The sequence below is a fragment of the Mirounga leonina genome, unplaced genomic scaffold (assembly GCF_011800145.1).
Source record: "Mirounga leonina isolate KUSES-001 unplaced genomic scaffold, KU_Mleo_1.0 Mir_488, whole genome shotgun sequence".
NCBI classification, from domain to species: Eukaryota; Metazoa; Chordata; class Mammalia; order Carnivora; family Phocidae; genus Mirounga; species Mirounga leonina.
The window spans coordinates 12547591-12574893 of NW_023270777.1; the positions used below are offsets into that span (position 1 = coordinate 12547591).

Genomic DNA, 27303 nt, shown 5'->3' on the forward strand with positions numbered 1-27303 from the left:
CCCAACCCCCAGGTCTCCTCCCAATAGCCAGTTTCTGGTGTCTCTTTCCAGAACATTCTACCAAACACTCCTGTGCATGCATGTGTGTGTGTGTGTGTGTGTGTGTGTATCTACTAAAAAAAAAAATCTCGGTGATTACATCCATCCCCTCTCTTCTACATCATGCTTTCTCACTCTGTCTTAAAGAACTTTCCCCATTAGATTCATTCGACAAATATTTCTGGAGCTAAGTGCTCTCATGTGGCCAACCAGGCCAGACCCTTGTCCTCATGGGGTCTGGGTCCTTGCTTTCCCATAGCCATGCACTGCCCTGCCACACTCATGTGCTATGTTGGGTTTTTTTCCCTGGGGATGCCACGAAGCCTGTCACTATTGCAAGGTGAGCAACTTTGGACATACATCTTGGTACCCGGGTGCAAGCAGATCAGAGGGATACATTCCTAGATGTGGAATTCCTAGGATAAAGGGATGTATCTTCTTAACTTGGCCATCTATCACCAGATTGTGGTTGAAATGTCAGGGTCTCACTTGCAGGCAGGAAAGTGGTGCTGATGTGGATAGAGAGGGAGACTCGGGAGCCAGAGGTGGGATGTGCTTGGGGAGGGAGAGGAGAGAAGCCCGCTCTGCCTTCAAGGAGCCCCCAATTTGAGGGAGAGGCAGGATTGGTGAGGCACAAGGGTCCAGGAGAGCTGTGATGGGGAAGCCCGGGAGGTTGTGGGTACCTCAAGGAGGCGTAGGACCCGGCCTCAGAGCGTGGGGCGTCCAGGGAGGAGGTCTTTTCACTGAGCACCTGCTGTGTGTCTGTTGCTGTGCTGGGCCCTTTCGGGGAGCTATCCCCCCAGAGAGCTACCTCATCCATCACTCATCCAACGAATAACCAGCGGACCTCCTAGGTGCTGGGTACGGTATTACGGGAGCGTCATGCCCTTTCTACAGCTGAGGAAACTGAGGCTCAGGGGGAGGAGGCAAGAGCTGAAGCTCCAGGAATGCAGTCTCACGACCCTTCTCCGCCCTGTCCCAGAGAACTGCCCAGGTTGTAGGTGCTCTTTAAATAGGAGCATCTGGGGCACTGGGGTGGCTCAGTTGGTTAGGCTACTGCCTTCGGCTCAGGTCATGATCCTGGAGTCCCAGGATCGAGTCCCGCATCAGGCTCCCTGCTCAGCGGGGAGTCCGCTTCTCCCTCTGACCCTCCCCTCTCTTGTGCTCTCTCTCTTTCGTTCTCTCTCTCAAATAAATAAATAAAATCTTTAAAAATAAATAAATAAATAAATAAATAGGAGCATCTGGGCCCGGCTGATTCCCGGGAAAGGACCTCAGGACCCCAGGAATGTTGTCCACCCTGTGGCTGGGTTGTCAGGCTTTATTACATTGATGAGATAATTTAACTTAAAAAAAAATGCTTTCTGTACAAAATTTGAACAAAACAGACCCGATGTCGTCCAATGAGCCCACGTGTCACACACGTGCAACCTACTCTCATTCCTCAGAATGGAGGCTGAGCTCCTGCTGAGGGGCAGGGACCCCGCCAGGTGGGCCTGAGTCCAGAGCACTCGGGAAGCAGGTATAGACATTTGCCTCCACACGAAAGTGAATGAGGAACAAGGCCCCCTCCTCACAGGGCACCCCACCAGCAGTTTCACCAGATTTTTTGCTTTGCAAATGCAGAAGTATCTGTAGTTTTTCTTAACATAAATAGGATCTTCTGCCTCTTGATTCCTTTTGTGGCAGGGCGGCGAGGGGAGAGAGTGTGGCATGGCCAGTGAGCTCCCCATCGTCAGGCCCTACAGATCTCTTTCGGTTTCGGAGTCAAGCCCAATTCAGAGAAGAGGAAACTGAGTTCCTGGGCTCAAGTCCTGCTCCCTTGCTGAGGGCAAGGGGGCTGGTCATGGGGGCAGGGAGTAATGGCCCCACGTGGGGACTGCAATGGGGGGGGGCGGCGCACAGGGAAGAGGCAGACAGTGCCCACCAGGGTGGAGGGGCCGGGTAATTGGCTGGATTATCCCAGCAGGGAGGCCTCCTTGGGGGAAGCTATTTTTAACTCTGAGAGCCTGAAGAGACTTCCCTCCCTCCCTTTCTTGCCCTTTATTCTTGTCATACGGGGCCTGCAGGCCTTGCCCGCCTTCCTGTCCCTTTGGGGGAAGGGAGGGAGAAAACAGTGTGCCTCCACCTGCGTGCTTGTCCCCCACGTGGTTCTGCCAGGTGACTCTCAAGCACCCTGCGTTAGAGAGGAGGAAAGAGGTTCAGAAGGTTCGAGGGACATTTTGGAGGCCTTGTTGGTCTTTCAACCCACCACCTCCACCAGCAGCCCCTTGAGGCCATGGAGAAGAGTATTAGAATCCATCTCAAAAATCTCTCAAGTGACGAAAGGGATTATTTCAAAACCAATTCAGAACTCAAAAGTCCAGGGGTGGATGTAAAGGCCCCAGAGGAGCATGTCTGGAATCTTTTCTCTCAAGAGCTCAGCTCTGCCTTCCTCTGGGCGGGTCTCCTTTCAGGTGGCTCGCCCATGCAGGGGCAAAGTGGCCCCGAGGAGGTCCTGGGAACCGGGGCTCCTTGTCCAGCTTAGCCAGCCAAAGTCCTAGGGCCAGTTCTCATTGGTTGACGTTGATCACATGTCTGTCCTCAACCAATCACAGTAAAGCTCCCAGTCAGGGCTGGGTCACTGGCTCACCTTGGGCCCCGGGGACGGTCTCAGCCTCCGAGAAGCACGTGGTAGAGGGTATGGGGCGTGGGTGGGTGGGTGGCTCCCCGAAGAGAACGGTTCCCAGAAGAGGGGCCCAAACCGTGGGAGGACGTGGACCGCGGATGCCTCTAAAGTCTCGTCGCCAGGACGGAAACCGCCCGATGCCCGGCAGATGCGGGAGGAGCGTGGCCCGGAGTCCAGGCGCTGTCTCCCTGGCCTTCATTAGCGCATCCTCCCGACAGCTGCAGCTCCAGGGGAGGCCGGGAGGAGGGGCCGGGGGGGTGGCCAGGGCGAGTGTCGTCAGAGCCTGTGCAGGAGGGGAATAAGTCAGCCAGGCCGAGCGGATCAATGCCTGCTTCCTGATGGCTGGGACGGACTCAGTGTCTTGTTTCCAGGGCCGCCATCGGTTCCTGAAGTTCTGCTTTCCTCAGATCAATGCTGCGGGGTCAGCCCGGGGCCTGCGGGTGCCTGGGGACTGCGAGGGCGCAGGGGAGTCACTTCCTCGACCTCTCTGACAGGCACCATCACCCCTCCCCAGCCCCCCCCCCCCCAACGGGCCGTGGCCTGCATGCCTCCGGGCTGAGCAGCTCACAGCCACCCCAAGCAATGCCTTCCTCCGACCTGTCTGGGCGTCATTTCTGCATCTACCAGCTGGAGGGGGTGGGGGCATCTATCTGCCCATCGATGGGGTAATAACGACATGGTCCTTCATAGTAAGTCCGTGCACGTGGGCATTTAACCCACAGCGTGGCCCAGGCTAAGAGTATAATCAGTGGCAGCCATCGTCACCATCATTGTTATTATCACGGTGATGTCTTAGGGACTAAGGCACTGAGGGAGGAGCCTGGGTTGAAGACAGGACTCCCAGGTCCTGGCTCTGCCCTGCTGCTCACTGCCTGAGTGGTCGGGGGCCTCTCCTTCTCCCACGGCTCTGGCAGAATGCAATCCTGTGCTTCTTGACCTCCAGCCAGGGCCTTGTGCATCCCACAAGAAATGTAGATACTGGACCGGCTAGGCCCTGGTCTCTCCGCCTTCTCAGGGGTTGCCGTGGGAGGCAGGATGAGCCCAGGGCCCTGGCCACCTGCCTGGAGGAGGAGGCAAGGCTTCTGCTGAGAGCCATCCTGTGATCGTCTGGGTCTCTCCATCCTGTGTCCCTTCGTTCTCCTTTTGCAGACCTTTACTATACACCCACTCTGTGCCAGGCCCTGGGCTCTGAACATGCCAGGGAGACATTGTCCCTGTCCTCATGAAATGACAAACCTCGGAGGAGGCCCGTAGTAAACAAGATGTCTCAGACAGCAGCCAGACAGGATGAAGGTAAATGGGGGATGGTAGTAAAGAGGAGATGAGGGACTCTGGTGGGCCTCCCCAGGAGGTACCGCCTGAGCTGCCCCTGGAGGAAGAGTAGTATGGGGAGGGAGCCCAGTGAGAGAATCAAGCTGGTGGCATCTAAGAGCTCGGATGGCTGGCCAGTGTGTCTGGAACAGGGAGGCCGAGGGGCGTGGGTGAGGTGGGGTGGCAGGTCCTGGGCCTTTGGGACGTTGGTCCTCACACCTGCTCTAAGGGAGGGACTAAACTGGCCATACAATGAGTCCATTTTATATTTCAGGGGTCTCCTGACTTGGGGGTTGGGGCTGGGCCAAATTCTAGGTGGGGCAGGAGAAAGCCGGGCAGGCTTCTGGGAGGAGGCAACCCTCAGGAGGCAAAGATGCTAGGAGGATTCTGGGGAGCACTGGTGCTGCTGCCCTGCTGAGGGACAGTCTAGTTTTCACATCTCAGTTGATAATCAATTTATGACGGACTCAAATGCATCAGCGTTGTTAGATTAAGACGTGAATATCACAAGACCTGGCAGCCCTGAGCCTGCTGCCCACCCGGACCAGTAAACCCCAGCCAGTGGGGTGCTTCCTGCTCCTGTCACCCCCTCCCATGGCTTTGTGGCTTTGGATTCAACCTCGCCTCTGCGGGCCTCACCTTCCTCAAATGAAGGAGTGATTGTAAATGTGTCGAGGGGCTCTTTGGCCTCTGGCCTGTGGCTCCCAGGATGCCCCGGTGAGCAAATATGTGTTGAACGGCTACTATATGGCACGTCCAGGGCTGGGAGGGCCTGCCCCACCTGCCGGAAAGAAAGAATTTCAGATTAAGGCAAAGCGGGACATGTTCAAAGGGCGTTGCCCATGTTGCCCGAAGTCCTACTGTGTGCAGGGCACCGATCTCCCATTCATCTCATTGGCTTCTCTCACGGCCACGTGAAAGGGGGTTATGTTACGGAGACCTCAGCAAGGGATGTGTCCACAGTCCCTCTACGCAGCCCTGCTTGGCCCCCTTCGACGCCAGAGGGAGGCATGGCATGATCCGCGACCCCTCCTGCAACATACTGCCCCGGCTATGGGCGGTGCCCTGGTAGGGCCAGGAGCCGCTCTGCCCACAGACAAGGAAGCTCTGGGGTAGGTGTGTGAGCTGCTTAGAGAGGAGATACCCCCCCATATGCCCCTGTTCTTCTGTGCCTCAGTCCGGGCATCTGGATCATGGTTGTGTGCACCGTAAGGAGGCTGAGGCCCCACGTTGCCCAGCAAAGGCCTGGGTGTCAGGGGGCATAACAGCGGCTTCTCGGATATGATTAAGAACTGAAGTCCAGGGCGCCTGGGTGGCTCAGTCGTTAAGCGTCTGCCTTCGGCTCAGGTCATGATCCCAGGGTCCTGGGATCGAGTCCCACACCGGGCTCCCTGTTCCGCGGGAAGCCTGCTTCTCCCTCTCCCATTCCCCCTGCTTGTGTTCCTGCTCTCGCTATGTCTCTCTCTGTCAAATAAATAAATAAAATCTTTAAAAAAAGAAAAGAACTGAAGTCCATTCCAGCAGGTAGGTGGGGAGGGTGGGATACGGACCCTAAAAGCAGTGGCCTGGGGAGTCAGGCTTTCGCCTTTGTCGGACGTTCTCTCCTGGATGACCCTGCGGAAAAGACACTTGCTGTCTCTGTGAAATGGGTCTGATAATGGCTCTGGGCAAGGCTTGGGATCCAGGGACAAGACCCCACTTGGTCAGCATCTAGGTGGGGACTGTGTGTGGAGGGAGCCTTCTAGGGTTGAGGATGCTCTGGTGGTAATCCTTGTCCCAGGAACTGTCAGAATCCTCGACACAGAGGTGCCCCAAGATGTTCCCATCCATCCCCTAGCCAAGATCTTTTGCTGGAACTGTCTCCCAGCTGAGGGGCATCCCGGCTCCTCTGTGGGCCCACGGTGGAGCCTCATGGGAGGAGTGCCTTGGGGCCCATTCCTCCCGGGGTGGAACTGTGGCCTCTCCTCTGGGAAACTGGGCAGGGGACAGTGGGGAGCTTTAAGGGAGAAGGAGGAAAAGTTTCCTGAGCGATTTTGGTCCTCTGGGAGGCTGGTCTCCGAGGAGGAGGCGAAAACCAGGACACTGTGTCCAAGTGAGGGCAGGGCGGGGCGTTGGGCCGGCATCTCCTGGGCTGGTCCTTCTCTCCACAGCAGCCCTTAGCAGCCGTCAAGGCGAGGGGGCAACGGCTCTCGTTCTGGGGACGGGTCTGGCTCTGAGTCCTGGCTCTACCTTCATGAAAGCCCTGTGACAAACAAGTGACCTCTCTGTGCCTCAGCTCCTTCACCTGTGAAATAGGGCCTGTGAGTGTACGCACCCCATCGTTGCGGTGACAACGAAATCATTCGAGCTGGGTCCTCAGCACAGAGCCCCCCGCATCGTGACTTCTCAATGACTGGTGGTTGGTTTCCCAAGCCAGAAGCTGCACTAAGGGCTTGAGGTAGACTTGTATCCATTTAATCGTCACTGCAGCTCCATGAGGTAGGAATTGCTACTATCCGCATTTGATGACGTGACCGGGAGAGCAAGGCCCAGAGAGGCGCAATGACCTGCCTCCACAGCTGGTCAGTACAGTTGGTGGATTTCAAACCCTAGACGGCCTGAGGTCGGTGAGTTTTCTGGGTGGCTTAGACCAGGCGGCACCTACCAGCTGCCAGGGGCCCGGAGCCTGGGGCCGCGAGCCTGGGGCTGGTGGGGCCTGCAGACCGCTCTGTCTGAGCCGCCAGCAATCTGGGCGGTGGCCAGAGAGCCATCCTCCTTGGTTAGAATCCTGCAGCCAGTCTCCCTGCTGTGCAGACACATAATTATATTTCACATTAAAGGGGAAGCTGGAAGCCAAGGGGGCCAGGGAGCCCTTTGAGGCTTGTGCTCTGGGCACAGACCTGCCTCCTTGGCCCTATTCTGTGGCCCCAAGGCTGAGCAAGGGGTCAGACTGGTGATAAAATGGGGTCTTCCTGGGCCAAGGCCCAGCCAGGCAGGTCTGTCTGCCAGGATGAAAGGCCTGGGCCTGGCGGGAGGCTGAGAGATCTGAGGCCCAGACAATAGGCCCCAGGAGGCTGGGAGGGTAGGGCGAGTGGGGACAGGCTAGGAAGAAAGCCTGAGCCTTGCAGGGGTGGCAAGAGAAGAGGGTCACATGGGGGTCAAGTCAGCAGAGAGAGAGAGAGAGAGAAAGAGAGAGGGGGGGAGAGAGAGAGAGAGAGAGAGAGGAGGGGGGGGGAGCACAGAGGAGAAAGCAGGAGATGGGAGAAGCCAAACAGAGCACAAGATGGGGAGGAGAGAGATGCTATTAAAGAGGGGGAAATGATGTATGTATACGAGTGTGCATGCCTGGCGTGCAAAGAGAGGGGATTCCATGGGAGTGATGTACACGCCAGGATGTGCGTGCACATACGCGCACGTGCAGATACGGCCCCGCACGCACCCATAGCAGTGTGTATGCACCTGTGCACCTGCGACCGTCATGCCCGGCAGGGGATCATCACCTCGCCTGCTTGTGTGCCGACGCCTGAGCATGTGTACCCGGCTGTGTGCACGCGTGTGTGCAAGATTCCCTTGCTTGTGTGTGCGCCGGCCACGCACCTGTGTGTGCGCGTGTCCCTGGAGGACATGCCTCTGTGTGTGAGTCTGTGTGTGCGCGCGCGCGCCCCATTGCGCAAGTGGCTGGCGGTGGGGGGGGGGGCGGCCCGGGGCTGGGGGCGCTCTGGGCCAGGCTAGGGCCCGGGTGGGCGGGGGCAGCGGCGGCGCGGCGCGGGGCGGGCGTGCTCTCGGCGGAGAGTTAGAGGAGTTGCCGAGCCGGGTTCTGGTGGCAGCGGGGCGCGGAGCTGGGTGCGCGCCGAGCTTCTGCCTCCAGCCGCCTCCTCGCCCTCCATTCCTCTCTCCCCGCCTTCCCCGGGGCCTTGCCGCCGCCACCGCCTGCCTGGGAACGGTAGCCGGGGGCGAGGGGCTGGCGCGGCCGGAGCGGGCGGGGAGGCGCGGGGCGCCGGGGCGTACAGGGGAGCGCGCCCGGCCCTGCCCGGGATCGGATAACAGCCGGCGGGGGAGGGGGTGGGCCGGCCGCGCTCCCAGCCGGACGGAGGGACGGACGCCAGCCGCGCCGGCCGGAGCGAGCGCCCCGCGGCCGGGGGCGCCGTCCAGGCGCGCGCCCCCGACCCGTGGCTGAACTGGAGAGATCGGCGCCCCAGACCCACGCGCCCCTCGGCATGGAGCGCCCCCGGGGGCTGCCCTGAGGCGGCGGCGGCGATGCAGCCAGCGCGGCGGCTGCCGGGGCCAGGAGCGGCCGCCCGGAGCTCGGAGGACGCGGAGCGCGCCGCGCCCGGGGCACTGACCGAGGTAAGTGCGCGGCCGCCGGGCGCCCGGCCCCCCGGGGGCCCGACTCCGGCTCCCCGAAGGCCTCTCCCCGGCCCGGAGCGAGCACGAGGTGGTGCTGCAACAGGGAAGGTGGGGCGGGAGGGTTTTTTCTTCCTCTCGTTTTCTGGGGTTTTTTTTTTTTTTTTTTCCTCCCTTGGTGAGCCATCGGAGGAAATGCTGACTGCGAGCTTTTCTTCCCCTGCCATGTCTCCGGCTACTGCCACCAGGGAACTTTGCTCCTTGCTAACCTTCGTCCTGGGGGCGCTCCGGGAAACTTTGAGGCGCCCTCGGTCCCCCTCTGGCCGACTAGCACATGGGGGTCGGGAGGGAGCGTGGGGAGGCACTTTCGCGCGCGGCATCAGTCCTACGCGTGACCTTCCCGGAGACCCCAGGATTAGACTGGGGGTGCAGAGGGGGGCTCAGTCTAGGAGCGGCCCCGAAACTGCCCCCAGGCCCCAGATCTCCGGGTCTTTGGAGCCGTTTCTCTTTCCCACCTCCTGTGCTCTAATGGAGTAAAAATATTCTGGAAATGGTGTTTTCCGCTAGCCAGCGAGCCTGCAACTCCGGCCGCACCTTTTTGCTTTTAGAAGTCGGCCTTGATCGCGGAGGGGATGACCCCTCAGCTGAGAAGCCCCCAGGGTTTCAGGGCAGAAGTCCCCTCTACATGCTCACCTCTGCTCTGGATGGCCTATGGGAAAGCGGGGTGGGGAACCAGGGGGCTCAGTGGAGTGGCACCTCGGGTGGGGAGCTGCTGGGGGGGTGATGCTTCGCATGGGAGTTGAGGCCCCAGCGCATATCTGTGCTGCCTGTTCTGATCGAGTGTGCACTGGTCATGTGAATATTTTAAAACCTGTCACAGCAAAGTGTGTCTTTGGAGGTGGTCTTCTGTTCTGAGAGGTTCTCCGGCCCCCTCACAGCCTGGAGTTGCTGGGACTTGGGGCCATCCTGTCACCCAGTTCCTAGGGGGTGTACCCATCTAGGAGCTCTGCACTGCCTGTGACCGTTTCTATTTTATCCTTTGCTCCCTGTGCCCAGGTTGGAGCCCTGGGATAAAGTGCTGGGGACCTCGTGCCCCCCATATGCACCTCCCGGAACCCAGGTTCACAGGCTCTGTCTCCCAGGAGCGTGGAGGCGCCCACATGCCGCCGCTGAAATCAGCAGCCGCCTCCTCGAAGGTAGAACCCAGAAGGCGTTAGCCTCCGGCCTACCCCTCACTCCTCCCTTAGGTGCCAAAGTACGTCGCCGCGACCCCGGGCTCACTTTGTGCTAGGTTGCTTCTTTGTGGCCCCTCACTGGGGCCTCCTCCATGGGCCACTGCCAGAGGGCCAGAGAGGGCCAGGGAGGAGATGCCAATCCTGGGCCCACTGGAGGCTTATGGTCTTGTGTGTGTGTGTGTGTGTGTGTGTGTGGAATACACTCTCCCCTCTTCTGAGAAAATCACCTCCCTCCTCATGCTGGGACCCCAAAGAGAATCCTCAGAGAAGTCTGCCCTCGGCCTTCTGGTGGTCCCTTCCCTCCAGCCAAGGGACTGGAGGCTGGCAGCTCTAAGAAGGGGACCGTGGAAGGGCTCCCTTCAGGTGGGGTCAAGACTCCTTAGGGAGAGTAGGGTGCAAAGGGGAGGGACTTGCTTGAGCACTCCCGGGGACCAGCACGGGTGCTCGGGTGTGCCAGACGGCAGTGGGGTGCACCGCTGAAGAGGGGGTACTCTGTAAATGCTAGGGGTTGGCACAGCTCTGATGTCCCTGGACCCCCCCTCCCCACCATGCCCAGCTGCCACATCAGACCACCCTAGGGCTTCCAGGTTGCTCAGGAGGGAGACATGGTGCGCGTCGGTGCCTGGTGGAGGGATGTCCGGTGAGCTGTGCTGTGCTGGAAGAAAGATATGCCCAGAGAGGGGCAGGGTCTTGCCCAAAGCCACACAGCTAGTCGGGGGTTTGAGCAGAGCCCTCCGTCTCGCTCTTCGCAACCCAGAGGCTGCCCCTGTCAGGCCTCTTGTCCCAGGGCCACGGTGTCTGCCTGAGGCCGAACAGGGTAGCGTTGGTGGCCCTGCGGCAGGGAGATAGTAGGGACAGCAGTGAGGAGAGCAGTAACAGTAAGGGCGACAGCAGTGCCCTGTGGGTATGCAGGACTGGGCCTGACTCTGCCTGCGGGCACTCTCGGCGGGCCGGCCAGCCCTCCGGGGCCCCGGGCCACAGTTCGCAGCACCAGGCATGGCACCCGGGGGCCTTGGCGCACGTCCGGGGCAGAAGCCACTGCGTCGTCAGTCCTGGCAACGTCTGTGGTCCTTGCCCAGCCCCGGGCTTCAGGCTGCCGGTGCCCCCTCGGAGCCCACCTGATGCCCACTCTTAGTCTCGCCGCTCCCAGGCCTGGCTCGGGGCCGGACCGGCCTTCTGACAGGTGCACCTGGTATGTGTTGCTGGGCCCCCGCCAGGGCTTTGCCGTGAGTGACATGCGGGCACACCTGCCCCTCCTGTGGGGCCTGCAACTGGAGCCCTGCCACAGGCTGGCAGAGAGGAGGCCGGGAGGGAGGCAGCTCAGGGGCAGCAGGAGGGGTGGAGGCTGGGCTGGCCACTCGAAGGTGCGGTGGCTGTGGGCTCATTCCCCAGGCCGGCTGCACCAGGGGAATTGGCTGCGTGATAGGAAGACAGCAAAGGCCGAAGATAAAAGAAAGCAAGCCGGCTGGAAACTGGGCCGCAGGCAGGGCAGGGAGGTTGGAGGCTTCAGAGGAGGCTTGGGGGTGGGGGTGGGGGGCTGGGCTGAGGCAGGCGGATTTTCTAGAGGAGCTGGGGCCGCAGGCAGGACTGGAGCCCTCAGTGGGCACTGGCTGAGGGCCCAGCGCTCTGCCACCTGATTTAATTTCCTAATGGGCTGCCAGTGCAGAGGGTAACATTAGCTCCATTGTACAGACAGGAGATCTGAGGCCCAGGGAGGCACTGGGAGGGACTGGAGCCTGTGTCCCTCGGATCGTGAGCCCTGGCGCTCTCCTGGGGACAGGGCTGCGCCTTCCCTCGCTCCACAGACACCCTGCCCGGCTGCCTCCGTGTGCCAGGCTGGCCGTCCCCGTGCCCTGGGATGTGTGCCACTGTCTCCCTGGGACCTAGTGAAGGCCTGGGCCTGCAGTAGGTGCTCAGGAAATGCTTGGTGGCTCTGTGTCTGGGCTGCTTTCTCTGGCCGCAGAGAAAGGCCAGGGGGGCGTCAGGGGGACTCTCTCCTCGCTGTGGTGCCCTGAGCTGTGGCAGGCTCTGAGCTCTAGGGGTGGAGACCCTGGCTGGGGCCCCGATGTGGTGTCTGGCATACAGAAGGTGCTTAATAAACTGGTGTTGGATAGAGGCAGACCCGGCCCCTGGTCTCGAGAATCTCACTGTTTGGGAGGAGCCAAGGTGAGTGAGGCCTGTGGTGTGACCGTGGCTGAGTCCCTTCTCTTCGTGTTCAGTTGATCATCTGTCAAGTGGGACCAAAGCCTCAGCTGGGGAGTCTCCTGAGGAACACCTGGGAGGGGACAGTAGAAATGGGAGCTTCTGGGTGGAGGGGGGATCTGAGCAGAAATGGGAGTGTGGAAAGGGAACTCCACGAAGGGGGGGGAATGTGAGCATTTGTGGTGCCAGAGTCTTGAGAATCTGTCATTCCGGGGTGGCCTTTCCTTGGACGTGTGGGGAGCTGAGGCCTAGGGAGGGCTGCAGCAGGAGAGGGCCTCAGACACCGGCCTCCTGCTCGTGCTGTGTGCCCCTCCCCCCTTCGCTCCCCGCACCCCCACTGATGTGCCACAGCTCGGGTCTTCCTGCCCAGGGCTGAAGTGGCAGCTGCGGAGGCAGCGTGAGGCTGAGGGGACCCGGGGGGACCCCTGGTCCAGCCCCCTCATTGGCCTTCAGCCCTGTAACACCAGACAGAGTACCGTTTGCATGGCCAGATAGGAGCGGGAGCCCCTTTCTCAGTGATCCCAGGGAGCAGGTTTGCCCTGGCCCTGCACTGATGCTGCCCCGGAGTCAGTGGGAGCAGCCTCCTGGCTCCTGCCAAGGCCCTGTCCCCCTCAACCAGCCTGGACAGAGCTCTCCCACGCCCTTGGGCAGCTGAAGCCTCCCCCTCCTTCACTCTCCTGTGGTCTGGATCTCTTTAGAGGACTCAGGCTTGGAGAGGATCTAGGGAATGAGAAATCAAGCCTTCAGAGTGGCCATGGCTGCTTGAACACCTACTGTGGACTTGATACAATCTGGGGGGTTTCGTCTCCACATTGGGCTCAGGATCCTCCCGTGGTCCTTTCCCTCCCCGCCCCAGCTCAGAATAAAAGCTGCACTCCTCACTGTGGCCCACAGGGGCCCGCACAGTCTGATCTTCGGTACTACTCTTCCCACCACTGCCTTCCTCTCCTCAGGCCACCCTGCCTTTCTCCATGCTGCGCCTCCAACACAGGACCTGCTCCTGCCCCAGGGCCTTTGCACGTGCCGCTCCCTCTGCTTGAAACACTCTTCCCCAGATTGCCACACAGCCTCCTCCCTCACCACCTTCCGGTCTTGTCCAAGTGCCACCCCTTCCATGAAGCCTCTCCTGGATAACACTGTGGCCTCCGTCTACCCACAAGCCCTCCCCTGCTTTTTTCCTCCGTAGAATTTAACGCCACCTGCCACATTATGTTTTATTTGCTTATCTTGTTTATTGCCTGTCTCCCCCACTGGGATGTAAGCTCCTTGGCTTCAGTTTGTTCACAACTGTGTCCCCCGTGCCTCCAGCAGCACTCAGTGAGGAGTAGATGCTTGGCAAACATGTGGGCAGTGAATGCGTTGGTTCAGTCATGCATGGTGCTTGATACACCGTGGTGCTCTGCAGTAGTGGGAGCCGGAATTATTGGCCCATTCTGCAGATAAGAAAACCGAGCCTCGGAGAGGTGTGACATCACTGGCCCGGAATTGTGGGGCTCGTGAGGGGCAAGCCAGTTTTCAGACCTTTTCTCTGAGCCCTTGGCCTACCATCTGTCTGTGTGGGGGGAGGGAGTTGGAATGTATTTCGGGCCCCGACTCTGCATTGAGCTCTTTTTGTCTCACCTTACCCGCTTCGAGCTCTGAACCTTGCTGTGTCCCCAGCCCTGGGCTTGCTTCCAGCCTAGGAGGTCTCCCACCCCAACTCCGTGAGGGGCAGAAGCCCATTGCAGATCTAAGCAAACTGAGGTGCAGAGAGTCGGGGCCACTCGGTCCAGCGCTTCTCTTTTCGTTTGTGCATCTTCGAGCCTTCCTTCCGTAAGATGTGTGGCGGGCGGCCGGCTGCAGGGGCTGGGGGCGGCCGACTGCAGGGGCTGGGGGTGGCCGAGGGGACAGTGTCTCCATTTCTTGCCCAGTTGAGCATTTTCACACGCCCGTTGGCTGTTCGTGTTTTGTGTCTGTGTTTTACCTCCTTCGCCCCGTCTCTGAGCACAACACCCAGGTTTAAAAATTTCTTTCTTTTCTTTATGTTTCAAGATTTGCCACTATCAACTTTAGCAGCTTCCCAGTTGTAAAAAGAACCTACAAGCGTTGTAGTTGGCAAAGCGCAGCTCCTTCCGTTCCCCCGGATCGTCCCGCTGCCTCTGCCAAGCTCGGGCTTCCATCCCTTCCGAGGACGAGCAGACAGGTTCCTCCGACGGGCTGGGCCTCGGCCAGGGCTGCTTAGCTCCACCAGGCGCCCACCAGGCTGTTGGGCCAGATGTGCCCCGGGCGGGGCGCTGTCTCCCGACACCCACCCTCTGGGGCAGGAAAGGGATCAGGTCCTAAGGAGCAGCCGAGCTATCTCCAGATTGCCTGTGACTGTCAACAGCCTCTGACCTGCCCCCCCACCCGGCCCTGCGAGTGGGTGTCCTAGGGAAAGGGTGCAAGAGGACCTCCCCGGGGAGTGGGCAGGCTGAGGCCCAGAGGGGGACAGCCCCAGCCTGAGGTGCTACAGCTCCTTAGAAGCAAGGTGGGGGGTAGTGATCGAGACTCTCTGTCCCCCAAAGCCTCCTTGCAGCTGTTTGGAGACACTGAGGAGAGCTGGGGGCCAGGAGGAGGGAGCGTGTGGAGATGGGGAGGTGCTGAGCTGTGCGTGAGTGTGTGTGCGTGTGTGTGCACGCGTGTGCATGTCTGATGGAGAGGCGGAGAGGCTGAGAGGCTGAGGGCAAGAGAGGTCAGGGAGGGGCTGTGCAGCCCCCACCTCCTGCCCACCTCCCTCTCCTTCCAGCTGCAGCCTGAGCCCCCCGAGCCGGCGGCTCCAGCCCTGCAATTCTCCAGCACTTAAAGCAAAAATACATCACCGCCAGCAGCTGGCGTTCTGGGTGGTAGCAGCCGCCTCCCTCCTGCCCCCGACCCTGCGCCTCTGGGCTCTTGGTTCCAGGCCAAGGCCAGACCGGGCTTCCTTTCAGGCCTGTGGGGGCCTGCCGAGGACTGGAGGGCGCCGAGGGGAGCAGGCCCCATCCCTTCACAGGACTAGAGCTTGCAAGGCGCAGAGAGCGTGGGGCCTGTCTGGGTCACATGGAGGGCAGAGGTGCGGGCGCTGTCGGGGCTCCCAGGGGTGCGGGGCGCTGGGGGCAGGTGGGGAGCTCCGGGCTGGGGCTTCCTAGAGGCCTTGGCCGTGGCTTGTGGAGGCAGGGTGTGGGCAGGGCCCGGGAAGCCCCCTTATGGGCCGCCCCCAGGACCGGCCCCTGGCGTCCCTTCCGTTCCCTTCCCTGAGAGGTCTCGCCGCTCGGATGTGAGTGCGCGGGCTTGGGCCGGACGGACTCTGGGCGCCACTCATGCTCTGCACATCTCGCTCCTGAGCGAGTACGGAGCACTGCGCCCCGTGTCTGCGATGGCGGCTGATGTCTGGGTGGGTGGAAGGACCATAAAAGAAACCAGCGAACAAACACGGGAGGCACCGTAGACTGTGTCCTCTTTTCTCATTAATCGTTATGGTTGTTAATTACCTGAGTGTCAGAGGCTCGTGGCAAAGCATGAAACCCGCGGAAGGGTGGAAAGTGAGTTCCTCCTTCCCAAACCCTGTCTCCGCCTCACCCCACCCACCCCACCCCACAGCTTTATGTTCTTGAGGTGACCATTATTAGAGAACTTTCTGGATTGTCTGAGTGCTTACGCAAACATGCGAAGGTAGTTATATAAACATGCCGACATCTACAGTTCCCTTTCTTCCTTTCCTCCTGTCTTGCTTTCTGTTTTTTTTTTCCCGTGGGATCATTCCATACCTGCTGTCCCTGCTGGTGCCCCAGCGCTCCAGACCCAGAGATTTCGTCCTCTCTCCTTTGATGGGCTTTGGGTTGAGGGCTGAGTCACAGAGTCTCCAGATCATAGAGTCTTAGCTGTGGAGTCTTTGAATGTACAGAGCCACCCAAGTGCATGGGTCACGGGTTCTTTGAGTTGTGAAGTTGTAGCCTCTTTGAGACAGAGAACCTAGAATTGCAGAATTGGTGCATCTTAGCCCTGGGAGAGGTGCCGAATCCTCGATGGGGTACCTCCTTCCTCAGAACTCTCTGGGAGCACTGGGAGAATCCAGATCTCCTGGCTCCAGCCCCAGAAATTCTGGTTCGGAGGGTCTGGGGTGGAGCCTGGGAATCTGCACTTTCCAATCTCCCTGAAGGCGCAGCCCCCAGCCCAGCCCCCCGCGGGGAAGTCACTGTGCTGCAGTGAAACTCCCAGACCCGGGGTAGAGTCCACCTGCTCGGGGTCCTAGGGACCATTGCGCCGACCCAGCTCTCGCTCAGCACAGCCTGAACAGCATGGGGAGGGTGCTCGCTGCCATCACTTGCTTCTTCACGGTCCTCATGGCGAGGGCGGGGCAGGGGGGGGGCCTCTGTTCAGGGAATTAGTCACCCCTGATTCATCTCCGAGCTGCTCCATCTCGGGTGTCCACCATCTGCTTGGCCAGCCCTGTCATTCCCCTAACCTGGTTTGAGCCCACATCTGAAGGACAGCACCTGCCTTATTCCACTGAGGGCCCCTGGTAGGGAGGATCTGCTAGCCCAAGTCCAAGAGAGGTGTGAATCACCCCTGCTGCTCTTCTACCCGAAGCCTCAGTTTCCCCATTTACAGAATGGGCATGAATGCCATGACCACATCTGGGCATCCACTTTTTCACCCCCTCTTGGGTTTGGCTCTGTGGTCAAGGCAGGGCAGCTTCTGCCGTCACCCCCCTCCACCCCCCCAGCCGCCCCGCCCGCTTGCCTTTTGCCGTTCGGGCCGGAGACTCAGCCATGCCCATTTTCTTGGCCTGCTGAGCTTCAAGCTGTCGGCAGCACCTGCCTGGCTGGGGTGGCCAGGCCCCCTGCCAGGCCCTGCGAGCCTTCAGGACCACTGGAGGGGGTGTCCGCAGCAGTACGTGGGGAAGCTGCAGAGTGGTCCTGCCCTTCCCTGGGGCCTGCATAGTAAAGAGACCCTGGCCGCCCTCTTCCTTTCCTCTGCTGACCCTGCCAGCCACAGCCTCACGGGCACCCATGGGGCCTGGCCCTAATCCTGCAGCAGATGCTCTAGCCCTGAAGCTCCAGGCCCAGGTGACCAGGCTTCGGGCCCCATCCTGACCCAGCTACCTTCCTGGTGGTCGCAGGACCAGCCATGGGTGAGCGGGCTCCAGGGGTCCTCTGGAGCTGTGACCCAAACCAGTGGGTTCAGTTTCTTCATCTGTGAAATGGGAACACTAGGGGAAATGGTTGAATGGATCCATATACTTGCAATTGTGTCTGGCTTGTGGAAGGAGCGCAGAGGCAGCAGTCCAGAGGGGACAATTGGCCAGGTCCAGAAAAGAGAATAGACCCGGGGGCAGTGGGGAGCAGATTGCACCTTGTATTAGTTTCCCGTGGCTGCCATAACAAACTACCCCAGGCAGAGTGGCTTACAATGACACAGACTTATTATATCCCAATTCTGGAGGCCAGAAGTCGGAAATCAAGATGTCGGCCAACTTGCTTCCTACTGGAGGCTCCGAGGGAGAATTCTTCCAGGCCTCTCCCAGCTTCCGTAGCTGCTAGCAAGCCTCGGGGTTCTTTGCCTTTTAGATACATCCCTCTGATCTCTGCCTGGGTCTGGTCTTGTCATGTCTTCTCTTCTAAAGACACTTGTTGTTGGATTTAGAGCCCATCCTAATCTAGAATGATCTCATTTCCAGATCCTTAATTTAATTATGTTTGCAAAAATTATCTAAAGAAGGTCACATTCACAGGTTCTGGATGGACATATCTTTCGGGGGGGCTGTCATTCAACCCACTACACATGGCCAACCGGGATACGCTATCCTGTATCTTGATTTTTTCTTTTTTAAGAAAAATACTCTATTTTAGCTGTGTATTTTGGAGTCACAGAGCATTGGGGTAACCTGCTTGGTCTCTGCTACTTACCAGCTGTGTGTCCCTGGGCAAATTTTACTCGACTGTTCTGTGTCTCAGTTTGTTCACCTGCAAAATGGGCATATTAATGGTCCTTCCTCCCATCAGGCTGTTGGGAGCAGTCAGAGGAAACACGCAGCCCTGGGATGGGGTGGGTGTGGTAGATGACACCTTTTGTTAGTACGTCAGTCATTGAAATGGTTATGAAATCTAACTGTCATTCCCCACGTGAGGCTGAATTTCCATTTAGTTAGCCTGCCTCATTCTGATGCACGTCTGTCTCCGCCCAACGCCGGGAGTAGGGGGGGTGGGGTGGGGGGTGGGGGGCTGTTACTGCCAGAGCGAAACCCAGATACTTAGCTCCTCATGCCTGGGTTGTCCAAAAGTTCCAAAAATAGCTCTGTGGGGTCCGAGGGCCTGTGCCTTTGTGACTTTGAGAGCTATCACTGCTGGGCCCTCCACCCGGTCATCCCAGTGCCCCCAGGTCTCAGCAGAGTTGAGTGTGTCACCAGCGTCGCCTGTCACCCAGACCCTGCCGGTCCTGGCCGTGAAGAGTGCAGCTTCCTCCCCAGCTGCTCCATTTGTCTTCTGCGTGTTCTAGAGCCAGGTGGAGCAGTTTTCACGTCAAAACACCTTCCCGGCTCAGGTCATGATCCCAGGGTCCTGGGATCGAGCCCCGCATGGGGCTCCCTGCTCGGCGGGAAGCCTGCTTCTCCCTCTCCCTCTCTCCCCCTGCTTGTGTTCCTTCTCTCACTGTGTCTCTTTCTATCAAATAAATAAATAAAATCTTTAAAAAAAAAAAAACACCTTCCCGTAGGTTTGCTGGGCTCTACCTGCTCCTGCAAAGAGGTTATATTCCTGCGCCTCTTCCTTCCGCCAGGCTGAGGTCCCTGGGAGTCAGGTGGAGTGCCCGTGCCGTGCCGGGAGCCCTGTCTCATCCCCGCGGCTCTTCAGGGCTAACCCCAGGGACAGGAGGCGGTTGCCTCACTTCACAGATGGCAGAATTGAGGCTCAGAGCACAGCCCCTCATGGCTCTGACCACCCAGTCTGTGCCTGGAGCCTGAGCGGGGGCTCCTCAGGGTCCCCAGCCCCTGAGGGCCTGAAGTGGCCGGAGGGAGGGGGCTGCGCTCCATTCCTGCCGCCCCCCCACCCCCACCGCGGGCCACCAAGCGGTGTCCCTGTGGAGATGGCCCTGGTGCTGACGAAGCGCTGCAGTGCGTGGTCCGGTGCCACGTGGCCCGCAGAGCCTGGGTGTCCTCAGCCCCTTCCCTTGGCTTCTGGTGGCCGTCAGGGTATTTTGGGGGCTTTAGCAAAACGCCTGCCCTGGTGGTGAAAGCAGCAGTCCATGGTGTCACCAGGAAGTGGCGTGACGTTTCGCCGAGACTTGGCACCCAAAAATCATAATGAAAATGACTGCTTACCGGGTGTCTTCTGGTGCCAGGTGCTGTGCTCAGTGCTTTCCCGAACATTATCTCATTTAATTCTTAAAATGTCCTGGCCAGGCGGGGGGAGTAGGGCTTGAGAGATGAGCCACTGAGGGATGTAGATGGCCAAACAGCATTTGAATGCAGCCCGAGATGTCCTATGAGTGGGCCTCAGTTTCTCTCCAAGGGCATGAAGTCTTTTAGGGATGCCACAGGTCCTCCCGGGCTCTCCCCTGAGGGGGCGGAGATGCCCTGGGCCAACGATCCGGGAAATGCAATGTTGGGCATGCGCCAGGTTGGCCTGGATTCAAATGGGGCTGTCCCCTTCTGCTAGCTGTGTGTCTCGAGGCAAGCAGCTTCACCTCTCTGAGCCTCAGTCCCTTACGCTGAGAAATGGGGCTAAGTCTACTCCGTTTAAACTGTGATTATGTGTGCCAAATATTAGAACTATTCCAGAGTTCTAGAAGATCGAGGGTTCTCAGAGTTCTGTCCGTTTTGCAGGTGGAGAAATCAAGGCCCCAAGAGGGAGAGGGACTGGCAGAGCTGAGCCCACACTGAATGACCTGCTGTCCTCCATCCCCTGTGACCTCAGCCACAGAACATGGGGCTGGTCCAGTCTCCTTTGTTGTTCGTCCCCACGAGACTAGAAGAGAAAGATCATTGCTTGAGCACCTACTGTGTGTTGGGAGGCTCCTGCAGGGGAAAGATTTAGGTCAAGGTTTTGCTACAGCTCTCAGAGTGGGGGTCCCTCCCCTTTATCCGTTTCTTAGATAGAGATGGGAGCCCCCACCCCGCCCGCGGAGGGTGGGCGCATCAGGCTGTCCACAGACTTCTCCACAAATATTGTTTGATGCCCCAGGATGGGATGGCAGCAATTTTACCACTTGTGCAGATGAAGGGAGCGGTTGATCACTCACTCATTCATTCATTCACCCATTTAACTGTGGATTTAAAGTGAACTTAATCCATGTGGCCTGAGTAGAAGTTTCTGCAGAGGGTGGGGACGCTGGGGGTGGCAGAGCAGAGCAGGCACCCCGGGGAGGGCGTCTGTAGCCCCCGGCCCCACAGGAGACTGCTGTGGCACCAGGGCCATCCACGGTGAGTTTCCAGCCAGTGGAGACTTTAGAGAGCCCTTCAGAGCCATCCCTGCGGCCCCAGGCAGGGGCGAGGGCAGAGAGGTCTCTTGCCACCTGCCTCCTGAGTGCACCGTAACCTTCCTAGACACACAGGGAGAAAGACTGAAAGGACACGAGGCCCTGAGTCCAGTTGCGGCCCACTGTTGCTTGGGGTGCCGATTAGCCTCACAGGCCCCTCTCACTCCAGGTCCTGCTTCTGAGCTTGGGCTGCTGGGCCCAGACCTATCCCCATCCTCTCTGTTCCAGAACCTTTCTCCTCAGTTCTGGGACCCTGCCTTCCACTCCAAGGTCCTGGAGCCTTAGCTGACAGCGTGGCCTCCTCTTTCACTGAAAAAATCAAAGAAGAGAACCTCTACCTTCTCCCTGCACAGCTACCTATGTCCTGGCCCCCGTGCCCCTCAGCGAGCCCTCCTCTCTTTCCTGTGGATGGAACGTTATCCTGCCTTGTCCACGGGGCCCCCACCCCTCTCGCCTACTCACCTAAGATCATTCCTGTGGCGAGTCTCCCTCTCTCCGCTAGACACTTTTCTACACTCTGCACCTGCTTCTTCCAAAGCCAGTCATTAATGACCCGTCATAGGCCAGCACTTTCTTCAAGTACCAGGACACTCCAGGGGACAAAACAAAGCCCTGACAACACCCATTTATGGTACAAACTCTCAGCAAACTAAGAATAGACGGGAACTTTCTCGACTTGATAAAAACTAGATACAAAAAAAACCTATAGCTAAGGTCATATTTAACGATGAGAAACTGTAAGCTTTTCCACTGAGGTCAGGTACAAGGCAAGGATGTCCCTCTCACCACTCCTTGTTAGCATCGTGCTGCAAGTGCTTGCTAATGCTATTAGGTGAGAAAAGGAAATAAAAGGTATACAAATTGGGAAGAAAGACACAACTGTGTTTGTTCACAGATGACATGATTGTCTATTTAGAAAATCTGAAAGAATAGGGAAAAAACTGGAATATGCAGTTTTAGCTACGTTGCAGGATACAAGGTTAACATACAAAAGTCAATTGCTTTCTTATATACCAGCAATGAGCAAGTGGAATTTGAGATAAAACACAATACCATTGGGGTGCCTGGGTGGCTCAGTCGGTTAAGTGTCTGACTCTTGATCTCAGTTCAGGTCTTGATCTCAGGGTCGTGAGTTCAAGCCCCGCATTGGGCTCCATGCTGGGTGTGGAGCCTACATAAAAAAAAAAAAAGGCAACAACAACCCCCCCAATACCGTTCATATTAGCCCTCCCCAGAATGAAGTACATAGATATATGTCTAACAAGATATATACAAGATCTTTAAGAGGGAAACTACAACACTCTGATGAAGGAAACCAAAGAAGAACAAAATAAATGGAGAGATATTCCGTGTCTCAATATTGTCAGGATGTCCGTTCTCCCCCGTCTGATCTATAGATTCAGTGCCATCCCAATCAACATACCACGTTAATTTATGGATAGCAACAAATGGATTACAGTTATATGGAGACCCAGATGGGGCAACATAATATTGAAGAACAGAGTTGGAGGCCTGACACGACATGACTTCAAGACTTGCTGTAAAGCTACAGGTATCAAGAAAGTGTGGCATTAAACATGGAAAGAGCCAAGATGTCCATCGACAGATGAATGGATAAAGAAGATGTGATACACACACACACACACACACACACACACACACACACACAATGGAATATTATGCAGCCATCAAAAGGAATGAGATCTTGCCATTCGCAATGACGTGGATGGAACTGGAGGGTATTATGCTGAGCGAAATAAGTCAATCAGAGAAAGACATGTATCATATGACCTCACTGATAGGAGGAATTCTTAATCTCAGGAAACAAACTGAGGGTTGCTGGAGTGGGGGGTGGGGTGGGAGGGATGGGGTGACTGGGTGATAGACACTGGGGAGGGTATGTGCTCTGGTGAGCGCTGTGAATTGTGTGAGACTGATGAATCACAGACCTGTACCTCTGAAACAAATAATACATTATATGTTAAAAAAAAAAGAAAAAAGATAGTAGGAAGGGAAAAATGAAGGGGGGGAAATCGGAGGGGGAGATGAAGCATGAGAGACTATGGACTCTGAGAAACAAACTGAGGGTTCTAGGGTGGGTAGGGGGATGTGTTAGCCTGGTGATGGGTATTAAGGAGGGCACGTATTGAATGGAGCACTGGGTGTTATATGCAAACAATGAATCCTGGAACACTACATCAAAAACTAATGATGTACTGTATGGTGACTAACATAACATAATAAAATTTTTAAAAAGTATGGCATTGACTCAAGAACAGACAAGTGGATCAATGGAACAGATTAGGGAACCCAGAAATAGACCCCCTGTCAGTATTGTCAATCTATCTTTGACAAAGTAGCAAAGACAATACCATGGAGCAAAGATAGTCTTTTTAATAAATGTTGGTGAAATAACTGGATCCATAAGCAAAAAAATATATGAATCTAGACACAGACCTTACACCCTTCACAAAAATTAACTCAATTTGGATCATAGATCTAAATGCAAAAGGCAAAACTATCAAACTCTTGGCCAATAACGTAGGAGAAAACCTAGATGGCCTTGGGTCTGGTGATGCCTTTTTAGGTACACGATCCATGAGAGAAATGATCGACAAGCTGGACTTCATTAAAAGTAAAAACTTATGCTCTGGGAAAGACCGTCAAGAGAATTAAAAGATAAGCCATGGACTGGGAAAAAAATCTTTGCAAAAGACACATTTGGTAAGGGGCTCTTATCCAAAAAATACAAAAAGTCTTAGAACTCGACAACAGGAAACAAACAAACTAACGAAAAAATGGGCCAAAGACCTGAACGGACACTTCAGCAAAGAAGACCTACGGATGGTAAGCAGACATATGAAAAGACTCTGGACGTCATATGTCATCAGGGAAATACAGACTGAAACAACGAGACGCCACCACACACCTATGAGACTGGCCCAAATCCAGGACTCTGACCACACCAGACGCAGACGAGGATGAGGAGAAACAGGGATGTTAATCTCTGGTGGGAATACAAAATGGCACAGCCTCTTCGGAAGACGGTTGGCTGCTTTCTTAAAAACTGAACACGCTATCATCATACCATACTTTTTGGTATTTACCCACCAAAGCTGAAGACTTACATTCACAAAAAACCCTGCATGCAGATGTTTATAGCAGCTTTATTCATGATTGCCCGAACTTGGAAGCAACCAAGATGTTCTTCAATAGGTGAATGGATAGATAAACTCTGGTCCATCCGGACACTAGAATATTATTCAGGAATAAAAAGAAATGAGCTCTCAAGCCATGAAAAGACTTGGAGGAACTTTAAGTGCAGATGACTGAGTGGAAGAAGCCAGTCTGAAGAAGGCTACGTGCTGTCTGATTCCAACTATATGACATTCCGGAAAAGGCAAGTGGTTGCCTTCTCCGGGGTAGAGAAGAGGATATGAATAGGCACAGCAGAGAGGATTTTTAGGCCAGTGCAACTATTCTGTATGATACCATGCTGATGGATACAAGTCATTATACCTCTGTCCAAACCCATAGGAAGTACAACAGCAGGAATTAACCTGAAGGTAAACTGTGCACTTTGGATGATTATGATGTGTATGTAACAAATGTCCCATTCTGGAGAGTGATGTTGATAATGGGGAGGCCGTGCATGTGTGGGTACAGGGGGTAGATGGGAAATCTCTGTACCTTCCCCTCAATTTTGTCGTAAACCTAAAACTTCTCTAAAAAATAGTCTTGGAAGATAGTCGCAGATGTCGGATCCTTGCCCTCACATGTCAATGGGCAACTGAGCATGGGCCGTGGAACATACGAGAGGAAAGGGGACATGTGATCAGAGAGCTTCCTGGAGTCAGGGAGGAGCCAGGAGGAGATCAGAGAGAGGCCAAAGGTGGCTGGTGCTTACGGGGTTCAAGAACCCGCATGGAGAACGGATGTCGGGGCTGGAAGAGCGCGAGTAAGGAGGGGGCCTTGTGGATGGCCTGGAGGCCATGCAGAGTTCTGGTATTGTTTCTTTCTTTCTGAGGACAGCAAGTGTTTGTTTCTTTCTCGCTCCCTGGGCCGTGGCCATGGCCCTGCTGAGTGAGTGCAAGGAGTTAGGCGTGCATCTGTCAGGCTTTGGTTGGGTTCAAATCTCTTTCACGTGACTCCTCAGAAAACATTTTTTTTTTTTTTTGAGGCAAAATTCACATGAAAGAAAATGAACCATTTAAAGCAAACCATTCCCTGGCATCTAGTACATTCTCAGTGTTGGGCAATTAGTCCCTCATCTTGTTCCAAAACATTTTCATCGCAAGAGGAAGCCCCGTGCCCATTGAGTAGTCATTCCCCAATCTCCAACCCCGGCTCCGCAGCCCCCCAGCCCCTGGCAACCACCAATCTACTTTCTGTCTCTATGTATTTACTGACTCGGGACGTTCATATACACCGAATCATACACGCCTTCGTGTCTGGCTTCTTTCACTTAGCAAAATGTTTCTGAGGTTCATCCACATGGTTGTGGGGTCGGTACTTGATTCATTTTATGGCTGAATGATATTCCATTGATGAATGTACCACATATTTTGTGTCTTTTAGCGGCTGATGAGCATTTGGGCTGTTTCTACCTTTGGCTATTGTGAGTCATGCTGCTGAGAACAGTCGTGTTTTGTACGAACACTGGTTTTCAGGCCCCTTGGGTGAATACCTAGGAGTGGAATGGCTGGGTCAGATGGCAACCCTGTGTTTAAGTTTCTGAGGTTATATTATCCTCCCATATTTAAAACACCCTCTCTTGCCTCCCTGCCCCCTCGGCTTCTGCAAATCTCTCTGCTCTCTCTAACCACAGAATTCCTCACAGGGTATGTCCCCAGTTGCTTTCCCCAATTTTGCCTCTTGGCCTTCGTCCCTGATCTTTATAGCTATGATGGCAGTGAACACTGTTCAGGTCCGGGTCACCTGTGTCCCCCAGTGACCCGGTCGCCTCCAGTGTTCGTCCTGCTCACCATCAGCACCGTGTGGGTCCAGAACCCTCGCGTCCCCCGGGAAGGCCTGTGTGGCTCCACACCCACCCCAGTGCCCCGAAGTCCGCTTGCCAGGGTGCCCTCTCCTTCCACCCATGAGCCTCAGCCATCCCCTCAGCCAGCTCCCAGGCTCGTTGCTAGTCCAGGTCTGCCTTCCACTTCCAGGATCGGCCACCTCCCTGCTCAGCGGCATCTCCCCTGCGTGTCTGGGGGCACCTCCGACTCTCCGAGCGCCTACCTTCTGCTGACCCTCTGCCCCCTCCCCGGCCCCTCCCCAGGCTGCGGGTGCCCCCCCACGCCTCGCAGCAGGGCTGGTGGTGGCCGACAGGTGGGGAGGGCCAGCTGCGGCTCCGCCTCCTGGCAGGACTGCTTCCTGGCTCCGGCGCTGTGCTCTGGGCGCCTCATCTGAGCGGCAGGTGCATCCCGGTCTCTGCCTCCTAGGGCTGTCCTTACGGTGAACCTGGGCAGTCGGTGGAGAGAGCCAGGTGTGTGGCCGGCACCGGGGAGCTCCGAAGCACTTTCTCGTCCCCTCTTCCTGAGCCACGGCAACATCTGCAGGAAGCAGTCTAGGCACGCCAGAGAGCTTTTCTGAGCCTCAGTTTCCCTGTGTGTAACATGGGAATAAAAAAGCTACCCACTAGAGGTCCTAGCAGGGTCCTGTGTCCCGGAGTTCCCACAGGCCTGGCACCCAGTAGGGACTCAGCCTGTGTCTACTCGGGGGTCACGGACATGTGTGTGCTCAGCTGTGCCCCGTCCGGCAGGCAGGCCTCCCGAGGGAAGGGTGGCTCGGCCTCCTACACTGGGCATGGAAAGGCAGTAGGAGACAGAGCCACCTCCCGATAGGAGCCCCCTCCGTCGGCCTCCCCCCCGGGCTGCAGCTGCTGAGACAGGAGGCACAGGCCCAGCTGATCGCCCACCCCCTAATCAGCCAGTCAGCACTGAGGACCCGGCAGGAGCCCCCCACCAGGGCTGTGCCTGGAGGCTGGATTTGGAGGGCGTCCCAGCCACCTGGCTCCCCTTGGCCTGCGGATGCTGGTACTGTTGGGAGCGGGGAGTTTCATGGACCCCGACCCTCCTCTCTGCTTTCCCTCCTCACAACCCAGCGTCCTCAGCAAGTGGAGCCCAGACCAGTGGGTTCAGACTGTGGGGCCTGGGACCAACCGTGGAGCCAGGGTCAGGCTGTCCGAATGGCAGACGGTATAGATGGTTGTGGCCCATGGTGATGGGGCCGGTTTGGGGGCAGGACAGACAGATGTGGACTGTAGGGACGGGTGGAAAGCCTGAAGGTGGGTGTGGGCAATGGAGATGGGGGAGGTGTGTGCTGTGACCAGTGAGGAGGGTGTGACCTGATGGCATGGGCGGGTGTGGGTAGTGTACCTGGGCTGGGCGCCCCACTTCCCCATGCTCTGACCCTCAGGAACTTCTGCCTCTCTGGCCCAGCGCCCCACTCTGGGGAGGAGCTGAGGCCGCTTCCAGGCCAGGGCTGGGGTTTTGAGTCACTTGTCTTTTACTTTGTCCCGTGCCATCTCTTTGCCACTGCTCCCCATACCGTGGCACCTGCGTCGCCCCGACTCCAGGTTCTTTGGCTCACCTGTTGCCCACGCTCCCCCGCAGCTGGAGGGAAAGTGCAGGCTCCTGGGTCTCTGGAAAGGACGTTTACTGGAAGCTTCAGCTGCTTCACAGCTTTATGGGTGTTGACACGCTTTCACACGATAATCCTGGAAAATGCCTTCCTCTTGTCATCCCCATTTACAGATGAGGACGTGAGGCTCAGGGAGGGTGAAGGGAATTTCGGGGCCCCCAGGTGCTCCTCTGAGCCCCAGTCTTGGGGTGGGGCTGATGGAGCAGCCCTCAGAAGCCCAGCTGCAGGGTCCCGAGCAGTCTGTCCTTATGCTGCCGGCAGTTCATGGGGCTGGGCCTGCTTGTCCCCGCCCGATGCCCTTCCCTGTGCACGCAGAGCCTGTGGAGCTCCTTGCCTGCGTGCAAGGGCTCGGGTGTTTTCCTAGCTCACAGGACCAGCACTGTCTGCAGGCCGTCGATCTGGTGTTGGGGG

At 57.1% G+C, this 27303-nt stretch overlaps 1 protein-coding gene across 4 annotated transcripts in view; it reads left to right on the plus strand.

Annotated features, from left to right (window-relative positions):
• Positions 1 to 8003: 8003 nt before the first annotated feature.
• Positions 8004 to 27303, plus strand: part of KCNJ12 (potassium inwardly rectifying channel subfamily J member 12) — a 43992-nt gene continuing 24692 nt past the window's right edge. For all 4 annotated transcript variants that reach the window (XM_034989789.1, XM_034989792.1, XM_034989791.1 and 1 more), the window contains exon 1: positions 8004 to 8344. The gene's annotated coding sequence lies outside the window, so the exon portion shown is untranslated. The remainder of the gene's footprint in view (positions 8345 to 27303) is intronic.